At 50.6% G+C, this 11,418-nt stretch overlaps 2 long non-coding RNA genes across 2 annotated transcripts; one reads left to right on the top strand and one right to left on the bottom strand.

The window, feature by feature from the left end:
- Positions 1-3,538: 3,538 nt before the first annotated feature.
- Positions 3,539-4,607, top strand: LOC121107928. Its single transcript, XR_005842327.1, has 4 exons — positions 3,539-3,615; positions 3,696-3,720; positions 3,955-3,989; positions 4,560-4,607. It is a non-coding gene; the product is annotated as an uncharacterized LOC121107928 (long non-coding RNA).
- Positions 4,608-6,305: 1,698 nt separating this feature from the next.
- Positions 6,306-7,293, bottom strand: LOC124417466. The gene is made up of 4 exons (XR_006932272.1): positions 7,132-7,293; positions 6,889-6,984; positions 6,790-6,814; positions 6,306-6,489 (listed from the first exon to the last, which is right to left on the bottom strand). It is a non-coding gene; the product is annotated as an uncharacterized LOC124417466 (long non-coding RNA).
- Between the last annotated feature and the right edge of the window lie 4,125 nt (positions 7,294-11,418).

Genomic DNA, 11,418 nt, shown 5'->3' with positions numbered 1-11,418 from the left:
TGCCCCACAGACCTAAAGCCCTTCCCACCTGAATGGAAACACTCGGCTCTGTCTCGTCATTCAGCCCAGAGCAAAGCAACTGCAGGTCATGCCGTGCAAGAGGTGATGTTCTTTGCAGCCCATCAGCCCTCTGCACTCACACACCTCTATGGTTTTGGTCCCTCAGACTGGAGATGTGCAGCTGCTGCTCTTTTAAATGGCCGCTTCCAGCCCAGCTCCACACAAGCAAAGCATCACGGAGAAATACATCTTTCTGAGGCAGCAGTCAGGTGAATCTGGTGTGGGAGGAAAGTTCTCCTTCCTAAACAGAAGACGTGTTACTGTGTGCAAGAAGCTGTAGTCTGGCCAGACTAACAAAGGGGGATACAAAAATAGCACAGGCAGATTCTGAGCACGCAGGAGGTTCATTGCTCACCACAGAGTGAGTTCTCAGCACATGGCCACGTTGTTGGTGGTCTGTTGATCATCTCCATGGGCAGATGCAGGGCCTGAGCTGAGTTCCTCCATTCTCAGCACAGAGAGCAGAACTGCAGCCGTGGTCCTGCTCTGCCACGTTTTGTGGGTCTACAGGTTGCATCATGGGCAGATGCAGGGCCAGAGTTTCCAGTGGATGAGTTCCCCACAGAGGAGTGGGGAGAGGCAGAGGTTAATTTTCCTGCCGAGATTGTAAATTGAAGTGATATTGCTTGTGTGATTACAGCAGTAATACTGAGTGGAAAGTTGCTTTCTGCTGGTGGAGTTCTGCAGGTGGTGGAGATTGTGTTCGCAGCACTGAAGGCACTGGTTTTCTTCCGGGCCTCTCACTGTTGGGATGTTCCCTTAAGGGTGCAGTGCAATGGGGCTGAGAGTAGAGTCAAAGGCAGCATGGACACAGGGGGAGATGGAGTAGAATGGCAGAAAGAGATGCCACGTCAAGCAACAAGATATTGTAATTAATGTGAGCTTATAAACAAGGACAGCAACTGATTACACAGTTTAATGGTGATAGGAAAAAAGAGAAAGGATCTGTACTGAAAGAGGAGTGATTCCGTTTAGATGCTAGAAGAAAATTTCTTGATTCTGAGGGTGTTGCGGCACTAGCACAGCTGCCCATTGAAGCAGTGCATGCCTGGAGGTGCTCAAGGATGGGTTAAATGGGCCGTAGGTTTTTATGAGTCTATGGCTAACTGCATAATCTTTCAGGTCCTCTCCAAATCAAACCATTTCTTGTTTGACTCTGTGATAGACTGGAGATGGCCAGGATGGTAGCCAAGAAATCAGAGCAAGGAGGAGAGCTGACGCAAAGAGACCGATGGGACCCTGCATGCAGAATGAGGGCATGATCAGCAAGATCAGGTGGCATAAGGGGGGAGAAGGGAGAAGATTCTCCCTTTAAGAAACAGGAAACACAGACCATGATGAGGTGTCTGACGTCCCAAATAAAAGCGGTTAGCTCGGCAGGACACAACAGATGCACATGGTGCTGCATCACAGTCTCTCACCGTGGGTAACTCTGTCAGCTAGAAAAATACCACAGGACAGGTCCTGGGTTGCAATGCAAACCAGGTCCATCTGTATCCAGCTCACATCAAAGTAGGCGCTGTGAGAAGAGATCTCCAAAAGATGTTGGGGGAAGCTCAATGGACCCATGGCGTGTCCTCGTGTCCCTGCCCTCCTGCTGCTGTGGTGGTTGGTGAGTTGGGGATGCTGTGTGAAGTAGGGAACCCATGCCTGGAGCAGGAATCCCACCAGAAATAGGCTTGGGATGGTGCTGAGGGCATTGGTGCATTAGGTGAAGGGTGGTAGGCGAGCTCCAAAAATACGTGAGTTACAAATGCTGGTGCTTTAGAAGATAGGGAACAGCACTTGAAGCAGCAAACGCACCACAACATGGACCCGAGCTTTCTCAGAGGACACTGTATGGGGATAGGCAGATGGGATGGTGCCTAGTCCTCTGTGGGGACATGGGTGGGAACATCTGGGTGAGCAGGACATTGTCCCTCTAAAACAGAACTCTCTGTGTCCCGCGGTGCAGGTACTGGTGTGAGCACCCAGGGCATCTGCAGTTCCACAGCTGGTGTGAGTGTGGGAATGGGTCCAGAAAAAGAAGACATCCTGGGGGAGGAAATGGGAAGAGAGAAAAGCAGTTTTCCCCCCTGAATTCCCAATGTCCATCTCTGGAGTGCTGATGTCTGTGCCTTGTGATTCAATGTGTTTTGCAACCATGAGGTGGTGGAATCCCTGTGCCATCTCTCCAGGTACTCTCCAGGCTCCATGTCCTGGTCCTTAACGCATCAGTGCTCAGGAAGGAGAAGTTGTCCTGGCTCGAGTGTCTTCAGAAGCAGTTTCCTGCTACCCGAATTGTCTTGTGCAAGGATGGGTTGGAGGTGTACAGTGTGAAGGTCCAAGAGGGAAGGGTCATGAGCTCCATGCTGCTGAACATCACTGAGAGAAGTGCGGGACATACACATGTTTCTACCAGCAGAGGAACACGAAAAACAGGCTGAGGAGCTCTCCCCTCAGCCCCTCCCTTGGACATGCAGGTCACAGGTGGGATGGTGACACCAGGTTGTGCGGACGCAGGGGATGGGGAGCTGAACACCACATAGATTTTCTGGATCAGAAATGCCATAGAGAGAAGTGGGCTCTGGGAATGGTCTCCCTCTGCATCCCTGTGGTGCAGAAATGGGGCACTGCAGTGCCCAGGCTCAGGAAGCAGGTGCAGGGTTTGGGCACGATCCCTTTCCTGGAAGGGATGCTGCAAGGGTTATTCAAAAAATGTTTTGAGAATAAGGAATGGAAACTCGGCGTGATTCCAAGTGTGGGGTGGTTTCTCACTGTGTGAGCTTCCTAAGCAGCAAGAAGATGATGCTGTGGCCATAGTGTGGGGATGGCCAGATGTTGATGTGCTTTGGGATCGGGGTGCCTCTACCTGCTTCACAAAGCCACCTAAAGAGGCTTTACATCGGCGGGCAGGAGGGAAATGCAGGATGGAGTCTTGCAGTTGTGATGCTGCCATCCTACATCAACATACTTGTCCTTTCTTATCCACAAGGTGAAGTAGAGAATTGTGCTGCAGTATCATACAGTGCACGGTTGCATCTCTGCCATGCATTTTTAAATCCAGCATAGTTTACGTAATCAGATCGAAGGGAACCTACATCATTCCATGTGTCTCAGGAGAAGGGCAGGCTCCAGTGGGCACCTTCCTATGGCTTGCAAGCCCTGCCCCATAGCAATGCACTCAGGAGCCGTGTTCACGCAGAGGTGAGAGTTCGGGGGATACTCAGCCCATCCATTTGTCCCCCCAGGCCATTGTGCCCAGATCCACGGAAGAGACAGCACATGCTGGTGAGAGGGCTCCCCTTTGGTCCTGTTGACCCTGTCCCTTACTGTTGTCCTCATCCCTTCCCTGTGTCCCCATACCATCACTACATCCCCATCACCACCCCACTGTCTGCATCACCCTGCTCTGACCCCATCACATTCCCGTGTCCCCATCCTATTCATTAGTCCCCATCACTCCGCTTTGTCCCCAGACTCATACACCCCGTTGGGACCCCATAGTCATCGCTGTGGCACCAGTGGCTGTCACCCTGCTCCTGTCCGCAGCCTCCTGCTGGATCATCAAGAAAGGTCAGGGCTTATGGGCTTGTGGTAGTGTGTGGGATCCATGAGGCTGTCAAAGCTCTGATGTGGGACTCTTCTTCTTTCAGGTGCTTGTGGGAAGAGATGCTGTAGGTGAGCAGGAAGTGGCAGGTCTGGGTAATTGGTGGGCATCTGGGACCCTGGGGTGCTGCTCCTTTTTCAGTGTGAGCTTTGTCAGTGGATTCCCTCGTGTAGAGGAGGGATTGCAGTACGATAGGAGATGGAGGCACTTTTCCCTGGGAATATCTCCAGTGGCCCTTGGATGCTTTGTGGAACCTCAATGCCTTTTCTCTCTGCTCTCTCTGTCTCTCTCCATGGTGCTGGTAGTGCTGAGGGATCTCCTGCCGACCACGATTCTTACTGTAAGTTTCAATCCCTTGCACCCTTCCTTTCTAGGCATTGAGTACAATGCAGAGATGATCCCAATGCTGTATTTTAAGTCAGGATTATCTCCACGTGCTCATGACAATCAATGCTAATAAAGTTAATTTTCAGGATATAGTCCGGAATACTATTCCGGCATCATCTCTCTAAACCTCCTTGACAAATATGGTCTCATTCTCTTCACCCTGCTATACAGTCTCTACTCCTGTTAGCTGACACTGCTGGGAATTAACAAATGCTTCACTTTCAAACTCTGCACTGAGCGGACAGGGTTTCAGAGGAAATGTGTCTCTTCAGAGCACTTTTTTGGGTGAGGACATTCTCAGTAACAGAGCAGCCTCCACCCCAATATCGCGGCAGAAGCAAAACCCGCCTCCCTACAGCACAGGGCATTTCCTTGGGCTGCAAGGCAGACCTCAGGAGCCGCTGTAGGAAGCTGTAAGGGTGATGATTTTGGCAGAGGATGCCCACGGGTGCATCTGTGTTGGTGGCTGGGGAAGGTCTCTCCCCTGCTGATGGCTGGGCACTCATTCAGGATCTCCCTGCAGATGCCAACGTGGATGAAATGAGGAGAGTGAAGGTGAGTTGTGCTCTTGCAGAGGCCTGCAGGTTGAGCGTGCATTTATTGTCTGCAGAAGGCATGGCTTTGGAGGGGAAATGCCCAGCTCAGTTGTCACGGTGGCGGTGCTCTGGCTGCAGTTCCCCTCCTGCCACATTCCCATGGGGAATGCTGCATGGCCGATGCTGTGGGACCACTGTAATTCCTTGTTTGTGTTTTGAAGGTCCTCTGGAATACACAGCTCTGAAGTTTGTACATAGGACAGAATGTCAGAAAGTGAGAGGCGATCCACCCCTTTTCTCTGCAAGAAGAAGGGGGAAAGCACAGCAGAGGTGACACTTATCAATAAAAGCATGAAATCCTTCTGCATCAGAATGAGGTTTGTGTACTTCTTCTGCCTGAATGCACTCGGAGGGTGCCCATCTGTCCATAGGGGCAGTGACAGAATCCTTGTGCTTGGGGCTCATGGTAGGTATCAAGACAGGGCCATCCTGGTCATCTCCAGAGCTTCTTCCACCTAAAGCCACAGCAGTGATGTATCACCCAGCTCATCACTTCATGATGTCTTTGATTCAAGACCGTGGTGAGCTTGATGATGCATAACAACAGCTCAGCACTTGCCGATGTCTCTAAAATAGCTGTGATATTTTATTGATATTCTAGGTTGTACATGCATAAGCAAGTCATATATCTTAGAGGCTAGAAATAATGGGAGAGCATACCCCATGAACCCCAAAAGCCCCATGCTTCTGCCCCAAGCGCCCTCTGCAAGAAACACAATGGTCGTGACGCAGTCCTGGTTGCCTTGGCATGCTGAAGCCTATGCATCTCTGCTGCGGGTCATCTGCTTCACGGGAGGCTGGAGGGGAAAGGAAAGCCCTGTTATTGCAGCTGCAGCCTGCAAGCCCTGCACAAGGAGGCTGCCAGGAGCGCTGGAGGGAGCTGCACGCATTGGAGAAGCAGGCAGGAGTCAGCTAGCGAAAGTGAGAGCATATCTGGGTCGGAAAACAAGGGGAGGCGTTTGCCGTAGACTGAGGTAGAGTGACTTGTGACTCAGAAATTAAATCTTGTGATTTGCAGTTTTTGTGCAAGTAAAGAGATTGCATGAGCAAGCGTACCAAAATGATAATGCCACTTCTGTGGAGCTAAATCACTTTAATTTTGGGTGAGAAGGGCCCTGACTCACCTTGTCCCTTCGAAAGTGGGCATGGTTGAGTCTGTGGGGAAAAAAAACACACTATGAGTGCTCAGTATTCATGTGGGAAGGGGGGGCGACCCACCACTGGTTTGGGCAGCAGACCCGCAGGGCTCTGGACTGACTGTCCACCCCCATTGAACCACTCTGCAGGAAGATTTGGAGGACCAGAGACGCTGGGCTTTGGGGGGGCATTTTCCCATCATTTGAGGCATTTTCTATATTTACACAGCACATCTGAGCCTGCTGCTCTGCAATGAAACTCAAGCTGCAAACAGAGCAAGGTGCAGGTGTGGTGGACGTTATATCCCCCATCCTGACCAAAGCATCCTACCTTTGCAGCAGCCTGCACATTGCAGAGCAAATACTATGAGATATTTCCCCACTGCTGTCTGTGGTGCACAGCAATATCCTCCAGTGCAGGGCTGAGCTTTGGTCTGTGCTTGAAACAAACACCATACTGTAGATGGGAGAACAGCAGAGTGTGAAGTGTGAGACCGCTGTGCAAATGGGATTTGTCACTATGAGCACAGTGATGAAAGCACCCTGGAGAAACTGACTCTTGAGAAATGGTTTTTGCATGTCCAAGTGGGAAAGGGACAGGTGGGATGGCAAATGGGAGCCCAAGGGAAGGGGGTCCCCATGGAAAAGGGGTGCCCAGCACTCACACTGGATTTCTCCGTAGTCGGTGGCTTGCACCTGCTGGCTGGGAACGGGCTGCTGCCTGTGGATTAAGGGAAAATGGATTTGGGGTGGGTGTTTGCTGCAGGGGGCCAGGACTGTTATTCATTGGATGAAGCCTCCTTGCATCAGGCACTGCATTCAGTCCAACCCCACAGCAATCCCTCATCCTCCAGGCATCCACGTGCTGTCAGTAATGTTACCATGAGGAAATCCTTCCTTCTCCAACACCATGGCAGTCCCTTCCTGTTATGGGGGAACTCACAGATAATGCTGCCCTGCAAAAGGACTTCCCCAAGTTCCCAAATGCTCTCAATCGTCCCCTCCCAGCCTTCCTTCTCACCTTCGGCATCTCTCCCGGCAGGCACCTGTAAGAAAAACAGTCTCACATCAAAGCTGTGGCAGCCTCATGGATCCTCCCACAGTCCCCTCAAGTCCTCACCTTTCCTAATGGTCCAGAAGGTGGCTGCAGACAGCAGGAGGGTGACAGTAACTGATACCACATGAATGACTGTGAGGTTCAGAGGAGTGTTGGTGTCTGGGGACACAGAGGGTGATGGGGTCAGATGGGAGTGACGCAGAAGTTGGGGTGTTACAGTGCCATAGCGATGAGATGAGAAAAGAGGGGAGGGATAGGGAAAAGGTGAAGGGATGGGGTCAGTAGGAGCAAAGGAGAGTCCCTCACCTGCAGTTATGGTTCCTGCTGAGGAATCGGACACATGACCTGGACAGACATATGGATGGGCTGAGTGTCACCAGTGCTCATAGCTCTGCATGGACACAGCTCCTGAGTGCACTGGTACGGGGCAGGGCACGCAGGCCTTGGAAGATGCCCACAGAGCCAGCTCTGTCCCCGGAGACACGTGGGCTGACATGGGGTTTCTGCCATTCTGATGATCAATTATCTAAACTATGATGAATTTAGGAAATGCATGGCAGAAATGCAACTGTGCACCGTATGATCCTGCAGCACAACTCTCTCCTTTCCTTGACCTTGTGGATAAGAAAGGACTGGTATGTTGTTCTGTCTCTATGGGATGGGATGGCAGCATCCCAATTGCAAGACTCCATAATTCATTTCCCCTCCTGCCAACACCTAAAGCCTCTTTTAGGTGGTTTTGTTGCAGGTGGAGGCACCCAGGATCCCAAAGCAAACCGACATCTGGCCATTCCCCACACTATGGCCACAGCATCGCCTTCTTGCTGCATAGGAACTCACACAGTGAGAACCACCCCACACTTGGAAATCACCCAGTTTCCACTCCTTATTCTCAAAACATTTTTTGAATAGCCCTTGCAGCATCACTTCCCAGGAAAGGGATTCTTGCCCAAACCCTGCACCTTTTTTCTGAGCCTGGGCACTGCAGTTCCCCATATCTGCACCACGGAATGGAGAGGGAGACCATTCCAGAGCCCACTTCTCTCTATGGCATTTCTTGATCCAGAAAATCTATGTGATGTTTAGTCCCCCCATCCCCTGCGTCCGCACAACCCTGGTGTCACATCCCACCTGTGACATGTAGATCCAAGGGAGTGCTGAGGGGAGATCTCCTTAGCCAATTGCCCTCGTTCCTCTGCTGGTACGCACACGTGTATGTCCCACTGCTTCTAGCAGAGATGTTCAGCAGCATGGAGTAGATGACCGTATGCTGATGGGCTTTCATGCTGTACAGTCCATCCCATCCTTGCAGAAGACAAATCTGGCAGCAGGAACCAGCTTCTGAAGGATACATTGAGCCAGGACGATTTCCCCTTCCTGAGCTCTGGAAGCGTTAAGGTACAGGGCTGGAGCCTGGAGAGTACCTGGAGAGATGGCACAGGGATTCCACCAGCATCATTAGCTGCAAAACACACTGCATTCCAAGTCATGGAGAATCTGCCCTCCTGGGGTGGATATTGGGAATTCAGAGGCAATAAAGCCTTTCTCTCTTTCCATCTCCTCCTCCACCATGTCTTCATTTTCTGGACCCATTCTCACACTCACCATCAGCTGTGGAACTGCAGATGCCCTGGGTGCTCACAGCAGTACCTGCACCGTGGAGCAGAGAGGGGTTTGGTTAGAGGGACAGTGTCCTGCACACCCATAAGTTTCTGTCCATGTCTCCAGTCTTCAGCAGTCACCACTCCACAAGTGTATCCCCTTCCCGTATCGCCACTATCTCCATTTGAGCAAGCCTAAATCCATTTGGGATAGGTTTTCTTTTCCAGATGCAGTCTCCTCTACTTCAAAAATCATGCTTTTGGTGCTAGACTCTATCCCACATGTACTCTACCTCCACCCTCGGCACCATCTCAAGCCTCTTTGTGCTGGGCTTCTTCCTCCAAGCAGAGTTCCCTGCTACCCAAAGCAGCCCCAACTCACCAAACACCAGCAGCAGGAGGACATGGACATGGGGGACACGGCACGGCCCATCCCACCTGCCCGCACATCTTTTGGAGATCTCTCCTCACGGTTCCTGCTTTGCTGTGAGCTGGGTGCAGATGGTCACAGGCTTGTGTTGCGAGCCTAGGACACGTGCTGTGTGTTTCTGCAGCTGACAGAGAGTTAGTCACAGCGAGAGGCTGTGATGCAGCCCATGATGCATTTCTCGCATCTGCAGAGCCCCTGCTTTTATTTCAGGACACATAGAGACCTTAGCAGGGGCTGTGCTTCCTGTCTCTTGGGGGGAGGAAACTTCTCCCTGTTCCCTCTTTTCCCCACCTCTTCTTACTGAGTGTGACCTCATTCTGTATGCAGCGTCCGTTTTATCTCTTTTTGTCAGCTATCTTGTCTCTGTCCCCTCCAAGCTCCTGTTCATCTCCAGCCTGCCAAAGAGCAGTAAAATAGAGGTGCTTGGGTTGGAAGGGACATTAAAGGGCATGGAATCACTTATAGAATTGTAAAAACCAGCAAAACAAACAAACAAACAAACAAAAAGTATAACCGCAGAATTAAAGAAGCCGACACCGTACTGCCATTAGTTAGGAGCTCATTGCTTGTGTTCCAGTTGAGAAGGGCCACAGATCATTTTGTCCGGTCAAGAAGGGGTGAAGGTGGAGTTCCCCCATCCCCATTCAAGTGGGATTTTTCATCATGAGTCGTGGGTTGTAAGCACTGTGGAGAAATTTTCCCTTGATGAATGGATTCAGCATGTACGAAGGAATGAGCAGGGTTGCTACCAGGAGCTCATGGCGAGAAGATCCCCGTGGATATGGGTTGCCCAGCACTCACACTGGATTCCTCCACAGCCGGTGCCTTCCAAATGCTGCCTGGCAATGTGCTGCTCTCTGTGTGGGAATGGGAAATGGGTTTTGGAGTGGTTGCTTGCTGGGATGGGCCCAGGATTGATATTCACTTGTAGAATGCCTCCTTGCATTGGGCAATGTGTTCAGTGCAACCCCATGGCAATCCCTCATCATGCACATGTCCAGGGGCTGTCATGGATGTTCCCATGAAGGAGTACTTCCTTCTCCAGTCCCAAGATAATCCCTTTTTTTTCCATGGTTGATCTCACAGGTAATGCTGCCCTGCCCAAGGAGCTCCCCAGGGTCCCATTCCCCTCTTTTTCCCACAAGCCTTTTCCACTGTTGTCACTGTGTTGACCATGGCTTCCAGGGGACTGATTGGAGAGATAGGGACAGTGGGGAGTGACGGGCACATTGTGCTCCAATGGGGACACTGGAGTTGAATGGGGACAGAAAGAGGAGACGAGAAGATTGAGGTGTGTCGGCATCCCTGGAGCGCTGGTTGATCCCTCACCTCTAGGTTCTGTGGTTCACACGCACCTAGTCTCCACAAGCCACAGAATCAAAGAATCATAGAATGTTTAGAGTTGGAAGGGACCTGTGCATGCCATCGAGTCCAGCTCCTGTGAAGTGAACTGGGACACCACAGCTAGATCAGGTTGCCCAGGGCCTTATCCAGCCTAGCCTAGAAAGTCCCCAGGGACGGAGCACCAGCCACATCTCTAGGCAACCTGTTCCAGTGCCTCACCTCCTCACAGTGAGGAGTGCACCGTTAGGAGCAGTGAGTAAAAAAAACTTGGCACTTGTACTATTCTTTGTTTCCCAAGTACAGTCAGCAGTTGAAATCTGAAGAACAATAAAGACTCTGAAAAGGAAATCCAATTAGTGTCGCCTATAACCATATCAACAAGAAAGCCTCAAATTTGTCCTAATGCTACACGGTACTTTGATCTATACCTGATACCCAATCACTGTGGTAAAAATAAATCCCGATAGAACTATACTCCATCCGGGAAAGCATAGAACGTACGCCCATCAGAAGGGGAGAAAATATCAGACAATTGAGGCAAAGGTATGCACCGTGGGAGAACAGAAGGATTTATTTCAAAGAGGACTACCGTCAAACCCAAGACATTGGTCTTGACACTACACAAAATATCTGCTCTTTTCCAATAGCTCCTGACAAACCCTTCTCCTTGTTGCAGGGAAAAAGAGAAAGCAAAGATCCGGTAAAACCCCTTCAACCCCTTCACTACTCATGAAAACCAGTCTTAGTTGATCTGCCACCAACACGACAATGTACTTCCCATTCTCAAAGCACCACTGAATTTTTGTACGTGGGAAGGTTCCAACGCCCACAGGTAAGAACATCGTATTCAGACTCAGTGGATAATCCCATCCTTGTCATCTTTGGATTCTCTGTATCTATGTTATACAGGTTTTGAGAAGAGGCAATGCAAGACCCTTTTTAACCATGACAGTATTAATGCTTGCGTGCACTTCTTGTTTGCTCACATTTGTGATTGCCATGTGTTACGTTACAAAATAGGTTAGCCATAGGCATGATGTTACTGAAATAAGCAGGACTGTGGGGTGTAGAACCGAAGAGGGAGAGACTGCTGCATCAGCATCCACAGTGCCATCATCTAATCTGAAGAAGCTCAAACAAAGCGGAGACAGTGAACGGACTGCTGAACTGTTTCATGTACTGTTTTGAGGCATGGAATCCAAATCCATGCTGAGATTG

The sequence above is a fragment of the Gallus gallus genome, chromosome 31, assembly GCF_016699485.2.
Source record: "Gallus gallus isolate bGalGal1 chromosome 31, bGalGal1.mat.broiler.GRCg7b, whole genome shotgun sequence".
Classification (NCBI taxonomy): domain Eukaryota; kingdom Metazoa; phylum Chordata; class Aves; order Galliformes; family Phasianidae; genus Gallus; species Gallus gallus.
This window is presented reverse-complemented; position numbering and strand designations above follow the sequence as displayed.